This window comes from Pipistrellus kuhlii, unplaced genomic scaffold (genome assembly GCF_014108245.1).
Source record: "Pipistrellus kuhlii isolate mPipKuh1 unplaced genomic scaffold, mPipKuh1.p scaffold_m20_p_2, whole genome shotgun sequence".
NCBI lineage: Eukaryota > Metazoa > Chordata > Mammalia > Chiroptera > Vespertilionidae > Pipistrellus > Pipistrellus kuhlii.
The window spans coordinates 124,646,953-124,659,006 of NW_023425515.1; positions in this window are offsets into that span (position 1 = coordinate 124,646,953).

Consider the following 12,054-nt stretch of genomic DNA (forward strand, 5'->3'; position numbering starts at 1 on the left):
TATGAATAACTTTTATACCTTAATATTATAGTATTCAGCTGTATGTATCTACCACACCTTGTTTATCCATCTATCTGTTGATGGATATTTGAGCTGTTTCTCTCTTTTGGCTATTGTGACTAGTTCCGTTATGAATGAGCATTTGTTTGAGTCCCTGGTGTCAGTACTTTAGGTATGTACATAAACGTGGAAATGCTGGGTCATACGCTGGTTCTATGTTTAACTTTTTAAAGAACTGTCAAGCTGCCTTCCTTTCTAGAAGTCTACCTTTGATTCTGTTACATTTCCATTTTCTTAGATCCTCATAACAATTTGCTTTAAAAGTTTGCAAAACTAATGTACCTACTACCCATTTCAATAGCCATCAACCTTCCATCACACCTATTTCCCCACACCCACTGCTCCACTTTTAAAATGCTAAAGAAGCATTTTAAAACCAATACCAGATATCATGCAATCCCCCCACCCCCAAATCTTAAGTATATAACTAAAAATAGGGAGCAGCATCTTTTTATATAGCCCTCTTAGCAAAATTAACACTTTTTGGTGTTAATCAATAGTCTATGTTTACTTTTCCACAATAGACTTAAGATTCTGTCTTGCCTCTGATCTGTGTGCATCATAATCCAAATAAGATCCATTGTGTTCAATTAGTTTATATTGGAAGTGTCCTTAAAGTCAGTTTTCATCTCTCTTCCTTTTATCTATGTCATTGTCTAGTGAAAGAAATCAGGTAGGTGTGTTATAGAATGTCCCCATTCTGAAATAGACTAATATTTTTCCTTGTGGTGTTGTTTATGTCCTCTCTTAAATGAAACATTTTATTGATGTGGTAGCGATATAGCCAATTTCTATATATGTCCTCTCAAGCTTTAATAGACCAATGACAGAAGTAACCTGACACTTTTTTAAATTCAGATTCCTGGCCCCTGACTCCCCTCCACTCTCTCTGACCCTCGCCATCTAACTGAGGAAGTCTGGGGTGCAGCCCAGAAATATTCATAGTATTTAGCAAGCTCCTTGGGCAGTTTACATTCTGGCAGCCCCTGCTACAAGATAGAATCACCTCCCTGATGTGATGGAGTTTCATCAGCTCCATGATGAGAGAAACCCCTCTGTTCTGCTGAAGGATATTCTAGAAGCCCAAAGGAAAAAAGACAAAAGCAGATTTCACCCTCTCCACATTTGGCCAACTTTGGCCAGCTCAGCTGGAGGTCATTCGGATGATGTGTTAACCAACCACAGGGCTTCCATCTCTGGGATGAAGGGCATCTTTGTAAGGAAGTAACTGTGCACAACCCCAACTGCATGAGAGTAGAGTATCTGCATGAAGAACTCGGGGTTCTTCTGGAATTTTTTCTCTCCATTTGTTGATTTATTTGGTAATTTATATCAGTATGGACTCATGGTTGCTTATTTCACATTTGGGGCAAAAACCCAATACTATTTTACTTATTTTCTTGCTCCGATTGTTCCAGGTGTTGGCATTGGGAATCTTTATGATGATTCCTATGCCCCTTTGATAAACCCTGTTTCCCCAAAAATAAGACAGTGTCTTATATTAATTTTTGCTCCCCAAAATGTGCTAGGTCTTATTTTCAGGGGATGTCTTATTTTTCCATGAAGAAGGATATGGTACACATTCATTGTTAAATGAAAATAAAGGAAATTTATTACCTGTATATAGTACAGTAGTACGGTAGTTGTCAACACAAACCAGACAAACTGTGAATCCTACAGTATCAAGAATTTACTCATTTATTCAATGACAATCATGTCATCATCTTCTGGAACTTCATTATAACAATCCAATTCCTGAATTTTCTGGTGAATTTCTTGTGACTCCATTTCTTTCAGAATCAGTGGACCAAATCTTTCATGTTTAGCAATAGCATTGTCTTTAAATGAGTACTTCTTGTCAAGGTAGCCTGCTTGCAGTGCATTTGCAATGCAACTGTCAGTGATTTTCTCCCATAAATTCTTCACCCAAGTCACAACTTCTTGCAGTTTAGGTTTCACAAAGTTTCCACACTGATTTCTCTCCATTCTCTTTTCAATGTAGTCATTAATTTCCACGTGCAAATTGTCTTTGAATGGCTTGTTTATTGCAATATCAAGAGTCTGGAGATAGGCTGTCATTCCTGCAGGAATCATTATCTGATCTATTTTTCTTTCGTGAAGAAATGTCTTCATGTCTTTAGCGTGGTGAGTGCTGGCTGCATCCCAGACTAGCAGATCTCTTTGGCTCCCTTGCATAACAAGCGGCAGCATTAAATTGACCCACTTCTCTATAACTGCTTGTGTGACCCAGGCTTTTTCAGTTTCAAGAATAAAAATGCCCAAAACATGTTCAATCTTTTCCTTCTTGCCCTTAGAAATGATTAAAGGTGGGATTTTGTGCCATTCAGATGAATTGCCAAAAATACAGGAAACACGTTCACTTTCATAAGCAGTGGAGGGAATGTACACTAAGGAGACATCCAGCTGTTCAATTGTTGTTTGAGATGATTGGCCCATAAACACTGCAGTTTCATCCATAGCAATCATGCTGGAAAGATTGTATTTAGAGAAGTCAGCATCATCAATAAAGGACTTGCATGCAAGTCCTCACTTAATAACTTGAGTATCTTCCAACCTAAACAATGTTATACCAGTAGATCTTCTTAAAGACAGTTCACTTCGCTGAAGGAAATTATCCAGCCAGCGTTGTGATGCTTTGAAGTCTTCAGAGGCTATGTCAAACTGTGGTGCCATTGCAAGGGCAAATTCTTAAATCTGAGCCCTATTCACAACCAAAGCCTCTGCTCTCCTGTCAACAACCCATTCACAGATCAGGTCTTCCAGCTCGGAAAATAATGGCTGCCGACCTGATCCACACTTGAGTATTTTAGCATTTCCCTTGTCCACTTGTTCAATGAGGTTACTATACTCTGCTCGCCATTTTTGGACGAATGAGATATTCAACATCTTCTCTGCAGAAAGCAGTAAGATTTTGGCCCCAAGAGTCTTCCATGATTCCTTTCTTGTACTCCACGAAGTAGCTTTTTCTTTTTGCGCTCATTTCTAGGAGTTAAAAAAAAAAAGGAATTGGGGTATCAAGGTGGGGGAGGGGGATCACTTAAAATGACACAGGGAGGATCAGAGGGGGGAATCAAAATGGCACAGGAGAATCAGAGGGGGGATTACCATTTTAGTAACCCCTTTTGATCCTCCTGTGTTATTTTGATTGCCCCCTCTGATCCTCCTGTGTCATTTTAAGTGATCCCCCTCCCCCCACCCCTGTGCCACTGAACACCTTCACCAGACAACCCCCTACCCCTTTATCAGACATTTACCCCCTGGGGCCTGCCTGGAGACTGTCACTGGGCTTTCTGGGGTCTGGATCTGGGCTGGAGCAGGGTCTGCCACTGACTGAGACCCTTCAGTCATCAAGAGGGCAGCCGGGAGCATCAGATAGTGTCACCAGAGATAGATCAGCACTCACCACCCTCGCCTCCCGTCTGCTCTAATCCTCCTGTTCTTCTACATGCATCTGTAAAAGTCTCCTCCTCTCTCCCGCCCCGCGTGCTCCGCCTCCACACAGCAGTGACCTCAGGACTCCGCGTAACATCACTGGTTGCTAAATGCCAGTCAGGGAGGCCCTAGGGACCAGTTTATGATAAATTAATTTTCATTCTGAGACAGAGCCTGGGGGGGTGAGGGGGGCTTATTTTCGGGGGGATGCCTTATATTTCACTCAGAAGGAAACCTGTAGGTAGGTCTTATTTTCGGAGGATGTTTTCTTTTCGGAGAAACACGGTACTTCCTTCCTGGGACTGCAAGGTGCTCTGGGCTCATTTTGCATATTTCTTGCCCCAGGCCTAGAACCAGCTGTTTCTCCAAGGAGCCCTGGGTCCTTTTCTTGGAGAATGGTATTTAAAACCAGGATCTGGGTGCTGAGTCTGTTCCTTGCTATTAAGCTATCATTGCATTGAGATTCTCAGCTGACAGAGCAAGGAAATGCATGTGTAGACTATTATACCTTGTATATATGAATTTCTACAGACATTCCCTATGCAATAATCTGTGTCTAAATGAAACTAAAAAGTATGAGTTCATACTCTTGTCTTCAACTCTAAACTATTACCATATGTATTTTCCCAGCCTCCTCTCCTTGCTTATACGTAAATTCTCACTCTAGTACTGAGAAATCTGGCTCTCTCCATCCCATCTATGAGTTCTCCGTTAACTGAACTATCCAGTTCCAGAACACATTTACAGCAGTGCCAGAACTGTTAGCCTGCCCCACTGTGCTGTGGGAAGCTCTTTGGTATAGCTCCCATAACCTTAGTCTTAAAGCATCCACTCATTTCTAAAGTTAGTCAGGGAGGTACTCCCCTAATTACTCCTCCAACACCTTCAGTGAGATTGCTTCATACACCAGGGATGCACTCAGAATCCTTCCTGTCACTTTTGCATCCTATTCTTGGATTCTCTGAGTTCCAGAATTAGTTTCTTAAATTTGCATTCCTTAAGGTTCACTCTTTGTGCCATATCTTTCTACAAGTTTAGACAAAATGCTTAATGTTTTATGTCTTCAGTATTACAATATCACACAGAATAGCTTCACTGCCCTAAAAATCCCTGTGCTTCATCTGTTCAACCCTGACCTCTACTTCCTGAATCCCTGACAACTGCTGATCTGCCTGTCATCTCTATATGCTTCTTCTAGAATGTTATAAAAATTGAAATCACATAATATGTAGCCTCTGAGACTGGCTTCTCTCACTTTGCAATAAGCATTTAAGTTCACTCATGTCTTTTTGCTTTTTAAATCACTGAATAATATTTCATTGTATTGATATACCACAGTTTATTCATACATTTACTTATTAAAGAATATCTTGTTTGCTTCCAGATTTTGGCAATTACATGTAAAGCTGCTATAAATATTTTCATCCAGGTTTTTGTATGGATTTGTTTTGAACTTATTTGGGTGGATGCCAAGGAGCACCATTTCTGGGTCTTATAGAGCAAGGGAATGCTGTGTCGACTATTACACCCTGTCTTTTTGAGTATGTTTAGTTTTGTGAGAATCTGCCAAACTATTTTCCAAGGGGCTGTGCCATTTTACATTCCCACCAGGAATGAACGAGAGTTCCTGTTGCTCCTCATTATCCCCTGTGATTGGTATTATCAGGGTGGTTTTTTTAAATTTATATTTATTTTTTATTTTAGCCATTCTAATAGTTGTATCATGGCATCTTGTTGCTGTTTTAATGGCTTTCTGAGAGAGAGAGAGAGAGAGAGAGAGAGAACTCGGAATTGTTTTGGTCTCATAGAGCACAGCAGCATTCATGAGCTCTGCAAAATGAATCAAGATGACTGTGACCCACCCCACCCCACACACACACACACACACACACACACACAGCCCTCCTTCTCTCATGTCTCACCCCCTCACCCCCACACAACACCAAGGGAGGAGAACACTCAGCACTGGGAAGATTTCTTATTGAGGCTTATTATCGAGTATGCATGGGAAATGGCAGACATTTTATTAGCAAAAATCATAGTAGCCAATGGGAGAGAAAGTCCTATTTCACAGATCTCCCAGACTCACAAAAGCTCCTAGTGTCCCCTTTAGCCTGTCTGGATAGCAATTCCCATAAGGCTCTGGTGCTATGACGCAGGAATGCCGGAATTATCACGCAGGTAAATGCCAGAAACAGCAGAGCTCTCTCAGCCCTGCCCACTTTCCCATGTGCACACTCTAAGTAATTACAGTACAAATCACACTATCATCTGTACACTGAGGCAAAAATTTAAAAAATCAAAAGAGAAGGAAACACATGGAACACAAAGTCCCAAAGCAATAAACACCACTTATCAAAACACACATTTCCAAACTGGAAAGCTCGGAGCAGCTCCCATAGCAAGCCCCCACGGAACGGACGCTGCTGGCCAGCTCTCCTTCCGGAGCGCCATGGAACAGCGGACCCTGCATGAGTGCACGAGGCCGCGACTTCTGCTCCTAACAGGTGGGTGAGTTGTCCCCCAAACGCCATTTTACTTACTATGACTATGTAGTTTACTTAAATCCAATTAGGGAAGTGAAATATGAGTTTGAAAGAAGGCAAGGTGTGCTTATGATTTCAATGGAAACTAAGTCGAATGCTTTGTAAAGACATGACAAAGGTGAGTAGCTCACAAAAATGGCAAGTCTTATAATAGAGGGAAAAGTTGTGCAAGGGTAGAAGGACTTTTGCACCCAGAATTCTTCACAACTGATCTAATTCTCACTCCTCATTAGAGAAAAAAAAAACAAAAAACAGGAAATTGAATATAGGGTTATGGATGTTGTTTTTACAAAAAAAGATGACTCCACTAAAGATCAATATAAATGAACAAACAAAACAGAAACAGACTTATAAATATAGAGAACAGACTGATGGTTGCAGAGGAGAGGGGACTGGGGGAAAACAGTGAAGGAATTGAGAGGTATAGATTGGTTGTTACGAAATAGTGATGGGAATGTACTAGTAAAGTATAGCATAGGGAATGTAACCAATAATATTGTAGCCTCGTCAGTTGGCTCAGTTGGTTGGAGTGTTGTCTCCTACACCACAAGGTGGTGGGTTCGATTCCTAGTCAGGGCACATACCTAGGTTATGGGTTTGACCCCCAGTTGGAATGTATCCCCAATTACACACTTTCTCTCTCTCTCTCTCTCTCTCTCTCTCTCTCTCTCTCTCTCTCTCTCTCTATATATATATATATATATATATATATATCTCCAATAAAGCATATCTGTGGGTAAGGATTACTTCAAAAAAGGAAAACCCTACAAACTAATATTCAGGGATGGGGGTTAAAGAAAATGTTCTGTGCTAAAAAGTGTTAGAAAACCAATGGCCCCACTTGTTTTTCCTCTATATATTATTTTACACATGCACATAATGAATGGCAGTCCTTAATTCTAGAACCATGAACATTGACAAGCAGCCAGATTCAAGAAAACTAATAAAGAGTCATGGGACTAACAAGAGACAAACCAAGGTAAAGAAAGTAATGGCATTTCCAAGTAATGGCATTAGCCTTCAAAGACAAGTGTTCTCTGCCGCATTACCTCTGTCTCTTCCCTCTTTGTTTACACTTCACACTCTGCACCTTGACTTCCTTGTTACTTTTGCTGTGGCTACCTGCTTCTCCGATCTTGCCCCTTTCTTCTTTGGATGGTATATCATCCAGCACAGAAATATGAATGGCTGGAGAGTTGAAACGAATTTGGGGATAATTGTCTCACCTACTAGAAGTCTGTAGATAAGCTGGGTGGTGGCTCTCTACGGCTGCCCAATCCCGGATTCTTTCTAGCTTTCTGCTCGGAATTCCTCAGCGTGTGCTAGTTGTGCCCTCTTGGTTGTGAGATGGCTGTCTAATCTCCAGCCTCCCATTTGTGCTTCAGGCAGGAATAAGGCAAATGCCAAAGGCCAAAGCACCTCCAAGTGAGTTTGCTCCTTTTAGAGAGCCTTTCCAGAATCCTCGCTCTCGGACCTCCGCTCATCTCATTGATCTAAAGTTTGTCACGTTGACTCGGAGTTGAAAGAAGCTGGGAAATGTGACTTTTTAAAACTGGGCACATTGTCATCAGAACAAAATTGGTATTCTATTAGTAAATAAAGAGAAACATGGATATGATGCAGGCAACTAGCAGTGGATGCCAAAATCGTATCCATCTGAGTCCTTTTTGCAGAATCCTTTCATGTGAGTGTGTCCTTGATGGGCACATCTCCTTCATCCTTGTTTGATCCAACTGCTCAGGGCTTGGAAAGGGCGGGACTCAGCCCATGGGAATCTCCTAGGGAGCTTTAAAATCTCACTGCCAGCGCACACCCTGACATTCCCACCGGAATCTGTAGCACGCTGGTTCTCAGCCGGCTGCACCAGGGAACCACCGGAAAAAAACGTTTAGGAAATACCGTTGAGCTTCTCTTAAGGGGAGAGTAATGTTTTTTATTTTATTTTATTTTATTTTATTTTATTTTATTTTATTTTATTTTATTTTATTTTATTATTTTATTTTATTTTATTTTATTTCATTTTATTTCATTTCATTTTTGAAATAAACTTATCTTTCCTGGATAAATTTAAAGTTTCTCTTCAGGCACACCCCGAAGAGCTCCTCGCTGTGCATGCATGGTGGAGACCAGCTCACTGGGAACCTGGGCAGCAGATCTACACTGCGCCTGCGTGAAGAACTGAGCCCTAGGTAAGCCAGACCCCAGCAGCACTGGGGAGCTATACTCTTTCTTAGTGCTGCATCAAGCTCTCTCCTTGTTTCCTTTCCCTCCACTTTGTTTCAGTAAGCCCCTCCTTTTGCATCTGCTTAGCCTCCTGTCTTGATTTCTATCTTGGGGGTTAGGGAAGGGGGGCAGGTGCCACCTCCAGAGAAAATGTCATTGTCTGGGGTGAAACCTTGGCCTCAGGACTCTTAAATGCTCCCCAGATTAGTCTAATATGTAGCAAAGTTTGAAACCACTGTACTGCGAGTAAGATGAGCCATCAGTAGTTTTTCACACCCGCGCGGTGATTCCATGTGCAGGCAAGACTTGGAACTACTCTATCAGCGCAAGCCTTCTCCTTAGCAGAAAGCTCATTGGTTGGTGCTGGGTTGGGAGCAACTGTGGCTGCCCTGCTTGCTCTTAACAGCTGGAATTTGGCCCTATAGACAAACCACAGAGAGGAAGCTGTTCAAAGACAGCGATTAAGAAAAAGGAATAATTTCATCTCTACAGGCCTGTAAAATACCAGTAATTGATGTAGATCTGTGAAGGACTTTGTGAGGAATTTTCCAACCTTGAACATTTTTATGTCTTCCATCCCCTCTCTGTGTGAGGGCCCTCTCGGCAGCTGGATGAGGTTTGCACATTTTAATTGTGGGCAGTGGGTATGAGTGTGCTGTGGGGAGGGTGAGGGGTGAGGGAGCGGCCCTTCTGGATTTAATGAGTTTTCTTCCCAGGGATGGTCTGTGTGCTGTTCAAACTCTAACAGGGGATTTTGTTTTCGATGAATCCTGTCTGTGGTCCTGATACCCTGCCATTTCTGGAAGGGTGAGAGAGCATGTTGTGTCCACAACCTGCCTGCTTTGAATTTAAAAAGAGGTCAGAACAAATATGAGATTATTTTTTCCCACTCACTGATAATTTATAGAAATTAAAATTAAATATTACTGCTTCATGTAGATTTGAGCTGGATGATTTCATCAATGGCAGAATATATCATTCCAGAGGATTTGTTAGTGATTTTAAATAACTTGAACGTGTTTCTAGAGCTTGACCATTGGCCCAAACACTTGCATTAGGGATAGGCTAAGCTAAGGTCACTTTGGGGAAACACAGTCCGTTTTACAGCAAAGATGAATGAGATCATAAAGCTGGAGACTCACTGCTAATTACTATGAAAGGAAGTTTTGACATTGAGAACATAGATCTGGCTGTCAGAGTCAAGTTGCAACCAAATCTAAAGAGGGAGTTTCCTGGATAATTCCCGAAAGTGCCCCCCGGACACACTCTATATGTACACTGGCCCTTCTTGGAATTCATCCAAAGGCTTTAGAGATTAGAGGAGCACAGCAAGTTTGTTATATTTTAAGAACTTATTTTATAAATGCTATTCTAGGCCCTTTCTACCCATTATCTAATTTTTATAACAGCCAATTTAAAAAAAAAATCAACTGTGGTTTAGAGGAATATAGTAACTTGACTGAGCTCACAAGTGAGTAAGTAACAGAGCTGGCATTTGAAACTAGGTCTCATCTTAAGGGTTCCTTTACTTGCAGTGTTTGAAGAAAGGAGACAGAGGAGGGAAAAGAAATCTGAGGAAGTGTTACCTGACTTCCTAATTTTTCAAAATAATTCTATCTTATAATTCTACCTCCACATTTGCTTCTAGAGATGACATAGTCATTTCATCAGCCATGAAATACAGGGCGTCAGGCCAGGCCCTCACTAAGTGGGAGCTGAATGGATGACTGTGGTTTATCCCCAGCTGCTAGGGAGCGCGGATGGGACCCAGGCAGGTGTGCTCCATCCTGGGCAGCACGGCAGCCACCTGGCCTGTGCGCAGTTTTCACAGTGCTGAGTACCCATGGGCAGCACCTACCAGCATAGAGTCTTCTCTTTGAGAAAAATACCTTCTCTTTGTATCATTGTAACGCCATCTTTGTATTCATTGCTGGAATAATCAAGGTCCTAGAAAACTGGGACAAGTGATAAACACCATCTCATCATCTGTGTTTGTGGTTTCTCCCTTCCTACGCTCTTTGCATTTATTCAGAGCCTTTTGTATGTCCAGTGTTATCCTGGGCATTGTGCATATCTTAATCATAATATTCAAACCATAACTTTATTCTAAGTTTGTTTCTACTTTTTAAACATCTTAAAGCTAAAGTTGACTTTATGAACCGCTATTGATTACTAGTAGCTGATCGCATAACATAAATACCTCAGCCTGGTATGCGTTCTCACTACGCACTGCCAATCTGCCTTGCCAGTCATTTCAATGGCAACTTGCTCTAGATCCTCTGCGATTTTTATTATTTTGGGGACCATACATGGTCCATTGATAATTCCATGCCTTTGCACAATTTTCCCTCTTAGTGCGGGGTACTCCTATTCATCCTTCGAAACCCTCCTCACACATCTCCCCTCTGGAAGGCCTTCCTTCACGCCAAGTGAATGTTCTAGCTTCTGTTTTTTTGTGATTCTGTGTTTCCTGTTAGGATTAGGACAGTGTTTCCTAGGACAGTGTTTCCTGTTAGGATTTTTCTCACAGTGGAATATGAAATCCTCAATGGAGGAGATAATGTTTCGTTTTTCTTTGTCTCTTTCATGCCATCCTATATAGCAGTTCAGTGGGAGCGGACAGTGCATGGGCAGAGCAGGGCTGACTCTCAGGCCTGTAGCTCTGGGGCACCAGCCCTGTGGAAAAGCCCAGTGGCTGTGTTGAAGGGATAATCATGCTTAAAGATGGTTAGAAGAGAAGTCTCTGGAAGATGAGGCAGGACCCATTGGGACTGGAATGAGTCAATTATCTGTCAAGTCCAGTTGCCTCAATTCAAAAAGTCGCCTGGAGTATTTGGGCCAATCCCCCTCCATCTGGAGTTGGGAAGGATTGGGTAAGCTCATGGAACCTTCAGTACTAGCAGAATCGTAGTGTGTAAGAGCCAGAAAGGACTGAATGACAACTATTCTGACCCTATTATTTTACAAATGAATAAACAGAGGCCAAGAGGTACTCTGTCAGCCCCACAGTTTCATTGCACTCTCAGAAGACACAAATCTCCACGGCTCCTCTGGGGTGACACTCAAAAGGCAACCCTTGCCGGGACTGGTTTGGCTCAATGGATAGAGCGGCGGCTTGGGAACTGAAGGGCCCTGGGTTCGATTCTTGTCAAGGGCATGTACCTTGGTTGTGGGCATATCCCCAGTAGGGGGTGTGCAAGAGGCAGCTGATTGATGACTCTCTCTCATCGATGTTTCTAACTCTCTATCTCTCTCCCTTCCTCTCTGTACAAAAATCAATAAAATATATTAAAAAAAAAAAAAAAGGCAACCCTTGTCATTTTCAAAAGGTGCCAGGTTTGGGATGTGGGACACAAACCTATGACTTACAAGCATGCCTCTTCACATTACAGCCTCTTTTACAGCCTCTTTTAGGTTCATCATGGGCGATTGAATTTAGGCTGGCCGAGGTGTGAAAGACGTGTTGAACTGTACAGTTAATGGCGCTAAGCTGGCTATCTGTGAGCAGCTTTATGAGCCATAAAAGCCAACATCTTTCTTTAATTACCCTTCAGATCTGTTTACATAAAAGATAAGGGGAGGCCCAGCTTAGGGCACTCATTGGGCGTTAGTGAGAGGGTCTAGCAGGAGGAACCGCGGGAAGTCTGGTCATACATAAATGACCAGACCGTTAGGGCAGGAGGCTTAGGACAGAGGGCCCAGCACTTGGTTTATTTTTCTAGAACTCAATTGTCACTCGAATGTGGGACAGGGCATTGGATGGAGGTGCAGC